Consider the following 13,880-nt stretch of genomic DNA (forward strand, 5'->3'; position numbering starts at 1 on the left):
TTTTTGTAAATCTTTGAATGTAAATATTTTTTGTCCAATAAACATTATTATTATTATTATTATTATTATTATTATTATTATTATTATTATTATTATTATTATTATTATTATTATTATTATTATTATTATTATTATTATCATATGTATCGTACATTGTACTGGACCTAACATAATCGTTCATGTACGATAATTATCGTACGAATGGCACCCCTGAGTCTCCGCTGAACCGAGAGGGTAGACAAGGTGATTCCCTGCGCAAACCTCGGTTTTGCACTGGTGCCCTCTTATGCTTCTTGGGCAGGTTATAAAAGGGTTGGGGGAAGCACGGAAATGAGTTGTTGGCAGCAAAACTCACGGTAAAAGTGACAGAAGACACAAGAAACATTCGGAATGTTACTTACTCACAGCTTTGGAGAAAGAAATTACTGGGTATGTGAACCATATGTATTTTTAGACCGTTTATCTCGTCTTTTATTATTCTATGACCATTATCGATGGTGAACAACAATGCCTTTTGTCTTTCCATAGTCCAATGTGATACGGGGAAGCAAGAGAAAATAAACTGCGCCAACGGAATTGTGAAAAATTAAAAAAATCACCCAGCAGTCAGTAAAACCAATTGCTTTTGCTTATAATCATGAAACCTATAAAAGAATGACGTCACGAGACTAATCGTAGAGACGCATCTTCCCTAACCTTTCTTTAAACCTAACCTAGTTAGACAGGTCACGTAGCCGGGCCAACTAACCTGACCTAGAACACCATAACTCTTAAGGGCAAAACATAAAAAGTTCCTTCATCCCTACCCTTTCGCACTGGGTTCCTGCAGTCAAGAAGAGCACCCTCTGTATCACTTTCATTATTGCACACAGCATATTTTTTACCTTAAACTTAATGACTGGGAGACAAACAGCCAGAAGGAATGCATTTAATAGTTATTTAAGCCAGGGCAATTGACATCAGTAAGGAAACTTAGATTTGTGGAGGAAAGACATTGATCAAATCAAAGGAATACTTCTGAAAAAATAAGAATAAGTTTTTATTATGCCTTGATTTAACTTAATAAAAGTTTTTGGTTTTATTTTGATTTAACGTTTAAAAGTTTTTAATTGTCTTGATTTAACTTATAACAGTTTTTAATTATGTCTTGGTTTAACTTATAAAAGTTTTTAGTTATGTTTTTATTTAATTTATAAAAGTTTTTAATTATGTTTTGATTTAACTTATAAAAGCAAAGCAATTATTAAACTGAATATACCCCGTGATGAAAATTAAGAAAATTACGAAAACATCCGAGAACTTCACTGGTTAAGTTTGTGTGAAGATTTTATTGAGAATAAGAATTTAGCGCAGACATTTGAAACTAGACCATTTAGGTTAGTACTGATGATGGGTTAACTGTTATGTCAATCCTATGACATCACTGATAAGACAAAAGTATTAACTCCGATCAAGTGTTTTTCCTTTCATATCTATTAAACGCACACACACACACACACACACACACATATATATATATATATATATATACATATGTATATATATATACACATATATATAATATATATATATATATATATATACATATGTATATATATGCGTGTATACCTATATAATAGTATATATATGCATATATGTATGTATATATATATATATATATATATCCCTCTCTGAGTGGAGATACCTTAACGTGGTGAAATGGTTTGTGTATTGTTATGATCAGCAAAGCTCTACCAGTCAGGCCACCCATACTAGGTTGGTTTGCTCTGAGCGATCGGAATAGAGTCTCCTACCATCACCAATCTGCAATGGCCATCTTGGTGATGAAATGGGCAAACGCCAGAAGTGAATAAGGACTTGTCTTAAGCCTTTATCATGCAGTGGCCGAGTAAAAGCTACATTTGCTGTTGATGTTGTTGTGTATATATATATATATATATATACATATCTATCTAAATCGGTGTGTGTATGTGTTTATACAGTGTATATAAGTGTACACAGATATATAGGCCTATAAACTGTGTATATATATATATATATATATGTATGTATGTATTTATGTATATATATATATATATATATGTATGTATGTATGTATATATATATATATATATACATATATATATATATATATATATATGAATGCATGTAAGTTCATATGCCATTAAAAGTTCAATTTCAAGGGCTGGCTCCCAGGGCACAGTGCCATCTGATTTTTCAGCAAATCTTTAGGTGTGAGAATGCTACCGTAGAGCCTTTCCTAGAAATAGAATTCGCGCTAGAATAGTATGAAATAGTAACTGATAACTCTGTCTTGTAAATGGGAAAGTCTCACATTTGGTGGAAAATAAATTGTTTATTGTTATGATATGTAGGACTGATTGTACCATTTATCTTCCCTTGTATGCTAAAGAGCAAGTGTCTGGTTTTTTATATATATAATATATATATATATATATATATATATGTGTGTGTGTGTGTGTGTGTGTGTGTATTTATACATTTACTGTGTGTGTATATATATATATATATATATATATTTCATGTCACATTGGGTCGTATTGCTAAACGTATGCCTACCCGTTCTCTCACCGTCCCTCAGATAGAGAGAGAGGGAGTAGTCATACCATGAGGAGAGGGTATATCCAGAGAGGTACAGTCACTCATATAAATTGATGGATGTCCGGGTGTTTGAGAGAGATTTCCATTTCACCCCTTTCTGGACGACAGGTGTCTGGGAGTGCGAGACCAGTCGAACATTGAACTACCTAAGTCTGCTGTAGTAATTGTTAACTTTTACGAGTATGTTATTGATCTGTTTTTTTTTTTTTTTTTTTTTTTTTCACGTAGATATATATTACAGAGGTTCTGTTCTTTCCTTCTCTTCTGCCCTGTTGTTTTTCTCTCGCCTTTCTACTTGTAGTCAGGGTGAATTAGATGGGATGGTGGATCAGTCCAGAAATAATTAGCAACAAGAAGTATTTCATGACAGTGGATGGAGATTTTTGTGCATACCATAAAAAACCTCCCTCTGGATCTTTTTTTTTCCAAAGACTCATTAAAAAAAAAATGCTAAGATGTATGATTTTTCCTTTTTTCAATATTGGATTAAATGGGCACTCCTAGTCTTCTGTTATAAAGCTTGACTCTCTGAAAAAGGATTGTTCATTAAACTATTCCATTGGAAGCCTAATTTGATTTGCACAGGCTCACATTGTTAGCAGTTGTCTGTGTCATTTAGACCATTATGCCAAATGCTAGGATCTTTGAGGGTCTTTCCACAATACTTACACCTACCATAGAAATAATTTTTGATATCCTGAAATTCAATTATCTAACGCCACGATCGAAATCAATGGGACTTGAACCCGGTTGTGCCAAGCAGTACACAGAAATTAAATCCCATTGTTAGTAATATTGATAGTAATGGCGAAGGACTTTGCGGGCATGGTGAAATGATGTATTTTTGGGGATTAATTTAATAAACTAAACATGTCAGAGTCAAGCTCTTGGGAGGAATGTATTGTATAGGCTGAGGATTGGCCATAGTCGGCCAAAGCACAAATATCTTTTCATTTTTTTCTTCTTTTGAGCGATATTCATGCACAGTTTAAAAGTACTTCAAGTTTTGCTTATTATAATTTTTACTTCTTTGCTTGCTTTATCATTCAGTTGAATTTATAGCTATTATTATTATTATTATTGCAGTTGTTGTCAATTATTTTATACACAAAACGACACAAGCAAAATTAAATAATAACTTTGAATTCATAACCCAAATGCATAAATTGTTATTATCAGACAACAGGACTAAGCTTGAATTATTTTCCCTCTTGACGCCCTCTTTCCCACTCAGTTCCAGGAATCACGGTATTTAGAGGGATTCGGGCTACATTACCGTATTTATTTTTTGTTCTGAAATATTCTAGCACGATTTCTTTAACGATCCAATATTTTTCAATGATAAAATTTTTCATAGCAGTTGACCACCGTTGTTTCATACATACACATATCTCCTAAGTGAAATATAAGGTTTATTACTAAGTGGCAACTTACGAACAACGCTTGCCCAATGCAAAAATAAATAGTTATAAGAGAGAGAGAGAGAGAGAGAGAGAGAGAGAGAGAGAGAGAGAGAAGTGAAGAGAAGGAAGAGGAGAATTCAACACCAGACCAAAGAAAGCCTGTTGCTGTTTTGCTGGATAACCGGGGGACGTCAGTGGCAGGATACTATCTTTCTATCCTGCCTGTCTCGGAACCCCAAACCGAGAGGTAGTCCTGAATCGGAAGACACCCAAGAGGAAGGATCCTCAACGGAGTCGATTTCTTAGGGCTTGACCCGACCCAGGACTCTCGGAGAACCCGAGTCTCTTTACTTTAAGTTATCCAGGACAATACAGATATCACTGCCAGTACTTGCCGGAAAATATTATCCATTTAAGAAGACTCAAACATTTTATGCAAAGTTTATAGATTTGTTGATAAATTCATAATTTCTTAAAAAGGTTAATAATTAGGAATCTAGTTGCCTTTAACAATAATCATCATTATAGTTATTTATGAATTTTTTATATTTTTTTTTAGCAAATAAATCAGTAGTTTTATGGCCGAGGGTAGGCACCCGCTGATGCCATTTCGAGAGTTATTGGGTACTGTGACGACCGCAAAATAGTACTATATCAGATTCCTCTCTGGTTAAAGCTCATTTTTCCTTTGCTTAATTTTCGAGTCAACATAATATGAATCTCTCTATTAACTTTTAAAGGACAAAATTGAATAATACTATTTTATTTTGATATGATTTCAAATGAATAGTTTATTTATAAAATCATTTATCAAAATTTTGTGTTTAGGTCCTGTACAAAAGAGGAAAATAAAATAAATAGATGGAGAGAGTTAACTCGAGCGGCCAACCCTGCTATACAATGGGAATAATGAGGTTGAAAGATGCAGACAGTTACTTGAATAGCTAAACCCATCTATAGACGATCCTTTGTAATGAGAGCATAGCTGTTAGGAACCTTGTTTTCAATTACTGCTCAGCAATAGCTTATTTGGAAGCAGCGGGTTCTCTGGTGTTGCAATAAGTATAAAACGATTGAAACATCTACAAATACAATATGAAGTACATCTTTCAGGGGTCGGAAATTTATTCTGAACACTGTGTCACTGAGATGTGCTTTAAAGATGAAATACTTTTCACCCCCAACTTCAGTACTCCATATTTGTTAGTCCTATGAATATTTCCATTCCCTAACTTGAATATCCAACCTAGAATATCCATCGAACAGTCACAAATAATTTCAAAGATTTCACTATAACTGTTATTTGTTCGTGATTATAACTGTCTAAAGTCCAAAAAATATTTATAGACCATGTTTGATACAATTCTTTGGACACTTCTATTTTACAAAATGTGAAGTGTGAAGTAGGAGATGACGAAAGATGATGAAAAGAGAAGTATTGATTTAAAAACTCAAGATAGAGACGACTGGCGAAATGTAACCGTAGCTTAGGGTCAATAGGCCTAGGAAGAGATGATGACCATATATATAATGAATTTCAATTCAAACTCTATAAAATATGAAAATATTAAAACTGGTCCGTTTAATTCATGAAAAGTAACTTCACCAAAATAGTTTCTTTTAATTATTTTTTTCCCTCGGAATCTGAAGTTATCTAAATTTATGGGAAATTGCGTAATCGTTTGTACACTGAAATAGATCATATTTGCTGCTACTGAAGAAACACAAGAGGTATATAAATGCTTGATTTTAGAATACTGCACAAAAGCAACGATGTGCCGGTAATGTCAGGTAGGTCTACAATGCAAGGCTCTATAGCTACAGAAGCTGTGATGTCATATAGGCGTACTATGCAACGCTTAAAACATGTAAATGCAGAACCTATAATGTCAGATATGCCTACAATGCAACGCTTAAAACATGTAGATGCCGAGCTGTAATGTCATATAGGCCTACAATTCAACGTTGAAAACATGCAGATGCAGAAGCTATAATGTCAGATATGCCTACAATGCAACGTTTAAAACATTGATGTATTGTAGAAGCCATGACTCCGTTTTCTCTCTTTCCTCGGATGTTCTAATGGTATTTCTTTTAAAAAATAGTATGCCTTCACCTAAATGAAAACTTACTATGCAGAAAATGTAAGTTAAGATAATCTGCCTTTAGGAGATATGATTATTGTGACAGACTAAAAGAAAAATGGCATCTCATCCGTCTGGGACTTTGACACCACGAAGGAAACGCTATCTCTTTATAGTGATTTTCTTTTTTCAGGTTTTTTTTTCGTAACTCATTGATAAAGCCAAGGTCTTAGTAAGGTCTACAGATCTTGGTTAAGTAAAAATTTTAGGTTTGATACTGGAGGATCATCGGTGCCATGATGGTTGAGGAGGCTCTAGAGGTGGTGCTTTTGCTTTTCTATCCTCACTTAATATGCAGCATATTCAAAATTCATAAATAGCTATAATGAAGATTATTATGAAAGGCAACTAAATTCTTGATTATCAAACTTTATAAAAAAAATTATGAATTATCAACAAATCTGTAAACTTTACATAAAATGTTTGAGTCTTCTTAAATGGATAATATTTTCCGGCAAGTACTGGCAGTGATATCTGTATTGTCCTGGATAACTTAAAGTAAAGAGACTCGGGTTCTCCGAGAGTCCTGGGTCGGGTCAAGCCCTAAGAAATCGACTCCGTTGAGGATCCTTCCTCTTGGGTGTCTTCCGATTCAGGACTACCTCTCGGTTTGGGGTTCCGAGACAGGCAGGATAGAAAGAGAGTATCCTGCCACTGACGTCCCCCGGTTATCCAGCAAAACAGCAACAGGCTTTCTTTGGTCTGGTGTTGAATTCTCCTCTTCCTTCTAAGCTCTCTCTCTCTCTCTCTCTCTCTCTCTCTCTCTCTCTCTCATTAGTAACCCTTTCTTATCCTTTTCCTTCTTCTCTTCCTCTACTAATAAAGAGTACGATGTCGGGGGGGGGGGGGATTCCCGTCTACAGTATGCAGCCAGACTGTTGCTATTTATTTATTATTGCATTGGACAGCGTTGAACATAACTTGTCACTTAGTAATAAATCTTTTATTTCACTTTGTAAACATGTGTATGAATGCACAAAGTTGCTGAACTGTTATGAAAAATTTTATTATTGAAAAAATATTAGATAGTTAAAACAATTGTGCTACAATAATATTTCAGAAAAAAAAAGTAATACTTAATGAAACACGAATCCCTCTGAACACCTTGATTCCGTGAGACTATTCCTGGAACTGTGTCTGTAGATAGTCGGAGTGGGAAAGAGGACTTCAAGAGGGAAAATAATCTAAGCTTAGTCCTGTTGTCTAATAATAATAACCATCTATGCATTTGGGTTATCAATTCAAAGTTATTACTTGATTTTGTTTATGTCGTTTTGTGTATGAAGCAAAAGGTAGTTAGGGTCGTGGTTTCGAAACTTGCAATAAATTATTTCAAGCCAAAGCTTAGGTAACAGTCAACGCTGCCTATATAGGTCTAATCTCTTGAGGAGTATATTAAGGGAGAAGTAATAATGATAAATGAATAAGTGAATAAGCGAAGTGGTGTGTTATCTTCGGTACCAGAAATACAATTAAATCTACCTATATTATCCAACTTTAATTTACGAAGGGAAAGCTATAATCGGGTCAGACGTATTCTCCCACACCTATAATGGGCAGATTCTACAATAGCAACGTATCTCGAATAACAACAACAACAACAGTAATAATAATAATAATAATAATAATAATAATAATAATAATAATAATAATAATAATAATAATAATAATAATAATATGGCTCTGTCGTCTTGTCTTTAACACATACTAGGGTATGGCTATATGTCTGGTAGCAACAATAAATATTTGCATCAAATCTTGTCATTTATGAAAGGTGTCTATCTGGGCATAAAGTTACGATTTGTGAAATTTCTCCACAGTCTCTTCTTCATTTTAATTCTAGGCCTATAGGCTTCATAAGAATCATAAAATCAGAAGTGTCAACTTCAAGTCCCACATAACAATAAGGCAAGGAGGGGCAAACAGCATTTAAACCTTCACAAGTTGGGTCTAACTAAATCCTCAGTAAATCTCAAAAGACGAAAATGTCTAAAGATATTAAAGAACCAGGTAATAAATAATTTCATTTTTCAAATGACACCATTATTTTCTATGAAGGACAAACCGTGGTTCAATGATGATTGTAGACGTGCTTATTTGGAGAAGCAGGAGGCCTATCACCTTTGGAAGGGTAACAGATCAGATTTGACCTGGAACAACTATACTCAGCTTCGAGCTTTTGCTCAGAGAGTTTATGCCTCAACTGAAAAGGAGTACAATTTAATCATAAAAGAAACCCTCTCGGGTACAACTCAGGAACATAAATGGTGGTCTACCCTTAAATCTACACTCTTTGGTGTAGATGCAACAGTTCCTCCTTTACTTAAACCAGATGGCTCAGTCACTCACTGTCCAAAGGAAAAGGCAACCCTTTTGGCTGATGTTTTTGACAGTAAACAGAGTAATGAAAAACTTGAACTTCCTCATTCCTGTTTTCCTGAGGCTAAACTAACTAGTTTAGCTTTTCGATCTCGTGAGATTAAAGCTCTGTTGATGGACCTTGATGCTTATGGAGGTGTAGACCCAAATGGTATTTTTCCTTTGTTTTTTATAAAGACAGCAGATTTCTTAGCTCCAAAGTTATCTGTTATTTTGCGCAAGTTAGCAAGAAGAGGAGCTTTTAGCACTTGTTGGAGAATTGGTAATGTTACTCCTCTATGTAAATGTGTTTGTGGTAGCTCAAGTCCCTCTGATTACCGCCCAATTTCCATAACTCCCATATTATCTAAAGTTTTTGAACGTCTTCTGGCAAAACGTCTTAATAGGTTTGCTGAAGGTAATCATCTATTCCCTAGTTTGCAATTTGGTTTTCGTAAAGGCCTTGGAGCATGTGATGCCCTTCTTACAATCTCCAATGCAGTACAGAAATCCCTTGATTGTGGTCGGGAAGTTCGTATGATTGGCCTTGATTTTAGTGCTGCCTTTGACCTTGTTAATCATGAGGCCCTTGTTTTCAAACTGAAACAGTTGGGAGTGGGTGGGTCGTTTCTTAGCATTATTATTGATTTTTTAAGTAGTAGATCTCAAAGAGTAGTTGTTGATGGGCACCATAGTGAGTATAGGAATGTGATATCCGGTGTTCCACAGGGTAGTGTTCTTGGCCCATTACTTTTCATGCTATATACACATGACATGTGGTTTGGGCTAGAAAATAAGCTTGTTGCATATGCAGATGATGCTACTCTCTTTGCATCAATTCCATCCCCTGAATGTAGATCTGGGGTTGGTGAATCCCTTAATAGAGATTTAGCTAAAATTAGTGCATGGTGCAAGTTTTGGGGTATGAAGTTGAATCCTAACAAAACTCAAAGTATGATTGTAAGTAGGTCAAGGACAGTGGCTCCTCAACATCCGGATCTCAGTATTGATAATGTTTCTTTAAATTTGTATGACTCTTTCAAAATTTTAGGTGTGTTTCTCGATAGCAAATTTACTTTTGAGAAACATATAAGGTCTGTGTCTTCTTCAATTGCACAAAAAAATTGGCTTATTGAGAAAGTCTTTTAAGATATTCGGTGATCAATCTATTCTGAAGAAGTGTTTTAATTCTTTTATTCTACCTTGTTTTGAGTATTGTTCTCCTGTCTGGTCTTCAGCTGCTGATTCTCATCTTAATTTGTTGGACAGAAACTTACGGTCTATTAAATTTCTTATTCCTGATCTAGATATTAATCTCTGGCACCGTCGATCAATTAGTTCATTATGCATGTTGCATAAGATTTTTCATAACTCTGACCATCCTTTACATTCGGATCTCCCTGGACAATTCTATCCTGTTCGTAATACTAGGCAGGCAGTTAATTCTAATAGCCAAGCCTTTTCCATCGTAAGACTCAATACTACGCAGTACTCTAGAAGTTTTATTCCAGCTGTTACCAAGTTGTGGAATGATCTTCCTAATCGGGTTGTTGAATCAGTAGAACTTCAAAAGTTCAAAGTGGGAGCAAATGCTTTTTTGTTGACCAGGCGGACATGAGTCTTTTTATAGTTTATATATGACATATTTGTTTTTGACGTTGTTAGTAGTTTATATATGACATATCTGTTATGACGTTGTTACTTTTTTTAGAATGATTTATTGTTAATTTGTTCTCTTCAGTTATTTATTTCCTTATTTCCTTTCCTCACTGGGCTATTTTTCCCTATTGGAGCCCCTGGGCTTATAGCATCTTGCTTTTCCAATTAGGGTTGTAGCTTGGATAGTAATAATAATAATAATAATATGTATAATATACTTAGGCAAACTGTATATATATATATATATATATATATATATATATATATATATATATATATATATATATATATATATATATATATATATATATATAGGTAGTAGGTTGGCCAGGGCACCAGCCGGCCATTGAGATACTACCGCTAGAGAGTTATGGAGTCCTTTGACTGGCCAGACAGTACTATATTGGATCCTTCTCTCTGGTTACGGTTTACTTTCCCTTTGCCCACACAGACACCGAATAGTCTGGCCTATTCTTTACAGATTCTCCCCTGACTTCATACACCTGACAACACTGAGATTACCAAACAATTCTTCTTCAGCCAAGGGGTTAAATACTGCAATATAATTGTTCAGTGGCTACTTTCCTCTTGGTAGGGGTAGAAGAGACTCTTTAGCTATGGAAAGCAGCTCTTCTAGGAGGACACTCCAAAATCAAACCATTGTTCTCTAGTCTTGGGTAGTGCCATAGCCTCTGTACCATGGTCTTCCACTGTCTTGGGTTAGAGTTCTCTTGCTTGAGGGTACACTCGGGCACACTGTTCTATCTAGTTTCTCTTCCTCTTGTTTTGTTAAAGTTTTTATAGCTTATATAGGAAATGGGTAAGTACATATTTCTAAATTCGGATTCTACGCAGTAAAAGAAAAAATGTATGATTTGACATCAAGAGCATCCAGATAAGGCAAGTCTTTGCCATCTTATTGCGAAATGCAATATTTCTGTAAATTCAATAACATCCTTTTTATTAAAAAGAGCAATATCGACGAGTCTGTGTGCTAATTTTGGTGTCTGGTTCCGGAAATGGAAGATTCTCCGGAAAATTTTCTGATATTTTCTCCACTATAAGTAGAAGCATCAAATAATGATTACCAAAGTATTTGAAAAAAAGAGGATAAGTAAAAATTATCATTAATTAAACATAACTAAAATCTGTTGGTGAAAATTGATACCAAATACTTTGAAAAGATAAGTAATTGACAACAACTGCAATAATAATAATAATAATAATAATAATAATAATAATAATAATAATACTAATAATAATAATAATAGCTATAAATTCAACTGAATGATAAAGCAAGCAAAGAAGTAAAAATTATAATAATCAAAACTTGAAGTACTTTTAAACTGTGCATGAATATCGCTCAAAAGAAGAAAAAAATGAAAAGATATTTGTGCTTTGGCCGACTATGGCCAATCCTCAGCCTATACAATACATTCCTCCCAAGAGCTTGACTCTGACATGTTTATGTAAATGTGAGATGATAACAGAATTATTTTACCTCTGCTCTAAACTTCATTCATTGTTTATCATATCGTCATTGTTGTCATTGATCATATCGTAAATACTTTATTGCTATTAGTTTATTAGTATGTTTTCCTTATAAAGAAATATCTAGTGTATTTTCAATTGCTATGTTCTCCCCAGGATTAAGAATCATAGGTAAACTCAAACTTTTCGTTTTTATAGTTTATATATGGCTGGTTTATTTTAAACTGGTTACTGTTCTTAAAATATTTCCTAATTGTAGTTTATATTCTATTTTCTTATATCATCTCCTCACTGGGCTGCTTTTCCTCTTGGAACGTTTAGGCTGTAGCAATCTGCTTTTACTACCAGGGTTGTAGCTTGGCTAATAATAATAATAATAATAATGAGAGGTGGGCAACCCTGACTTTTTCTAACTTTAAATCATTCATTCATTCTAGCACTTAAGCAGTGTTTGAGTAACCTTGACCTTCTGTTCAAGGTCACTGTCAATTTTAATTAGCAAATCCAAACATGTCAACTAGACAAAACGTTTTTCTTAAGCGTGCAACCTCACTTTTTGATCATTCAGAAGCTGTATTTTTTGTTTCCCAAAATTACCAACAATTAGGAAACTTAGTTTTTTTTTTTTCATTGATCAAATACTGCAGTTTAAACCAATTGTTTTTTCTGATAGGAACAATGCCAACCAATAGGAACTAATTTAAAGGTGGATTACCTCTGTGATCATAGAGATTTCTAAGGGTATTAGATTTATAGAGGCTTGTAGTTACATAATTTTTTTTAGTAAAACAAAGACATGCAACGAGAAGGAATTAGAAAATAATCGAGAAAATTTAATGTTTTCCTCATTCCATTCACTATTAGGTGTGTATGTGTCACTCACACACAGGCACACATGTATGTAGGTACGTACGCATTTACTCAAATAAGATAATTTTTTAATATTATGTTAATTACTTTGAATAGTTACGACGTACAATTACTGCATTCCCAGTTACAGTGCAGTTCTCCCCCCCCCCCCAAAGGTTTTTTGTATACCCAACTACAAAACCGTTGTCGTCTGGCCAGATCCGACTTGGAGAGATCATGCCCCTCTTGCCCTGAAAGGTGGCCGACGTTAAATAACCGAGACATCGTTAGGATGGTTCAAATGTGAGGAGGAGGGAAATTACCGATATCACTCGAAGAAATGCGATGAAGAGAAAGAACTGTTTTATCCTTTTAAGAAATGTAATCTAATATTATTTCGAAACTATTCATATCAATATCCATAACACGGAAATATCTTCGTTTGCATTTTCTTAAGCAATTCCTATCTCTCTCTCTTTCTCTCTCTCTCTCTCTCTCTCTCTCTCTCTCTCTCTCTCTCTCTCTCTCTCTCTCTCTCTCTCTCTCTCTCTACATACATACACACTGTAGCCTACTTATTGTATGTAGGGGCTAATAATGTATCGTTTCAAATAGCACCTATTGGGTCATCAATCATTAATAAGTGGCCTTTGTTCAAAATTTCGAAGGTAATGAGGTTTAAATGTTGATTTCAGTGTTTTCCTTTGATTTCGATCATGAGCCACGTAGCTCTGTGTGGTTGGGGTCAGCTTTGGTCACGGGCTGCTTGGCTCCGGCCCTCTTAGAGAAAATAGTATTATTTGCTATATCAATTATATTAGTCTAAGGTTGAAGATTTATAATGCATCATCAGTTAACATAATCTATATTGTTTCAGAAGTGTTTGGTGAAAATAAAATATGTAAAATGACATGCAATGAAACTTCATTGGTGCTTTATTATAGTGATGATGTGGTATATAGGATGTAGGGTATAAAAACTATCAACACATTGTTTACTCAAATTATCTGGTTCGGCGTCAATAACCTTAGATGTCAGGATAACAAAATAATCTTAATCAATCAATTAATTAAATTATCTGGGCAAGTCGCTCACTTTCAAGCGAACCCTGGTGACGATTGCTCAATGCTCAAAGGTCCGAGTCTAGCTGGCTTCACCCTTCCCAAGGCAAAAGGAAATATTTCCTTAGCATTGAGTGTTCGTATTATTACGATTTTATTTGTCGTTTCATGTCCTAATGTCCAACACCTTAAAAGTGTTCCCCCGGTAAGCTCTTCAAGAAATCCATTACTCTCGATATTTGTTCAATCAGTCTTTCGCATATTTACTTCGTTATTTATAGTTTTGATATAAT

This window comes from Palaemon carinicauda, chromosome 45, assembly GCF_036898095.1.
Source record: "Palaemon carinicauda isolate YSFRI2023 chromosome 45, ASM3689809v2, whole genome shotgun sequence".
Classification (NCBI taxonomy): domain Eukaryota; kingdom Metazoa; phylum Arthropoda; class Malacostraca; order Decapoda; family Palaemonidae; genus Palaemon; species Palaemon carinicauda.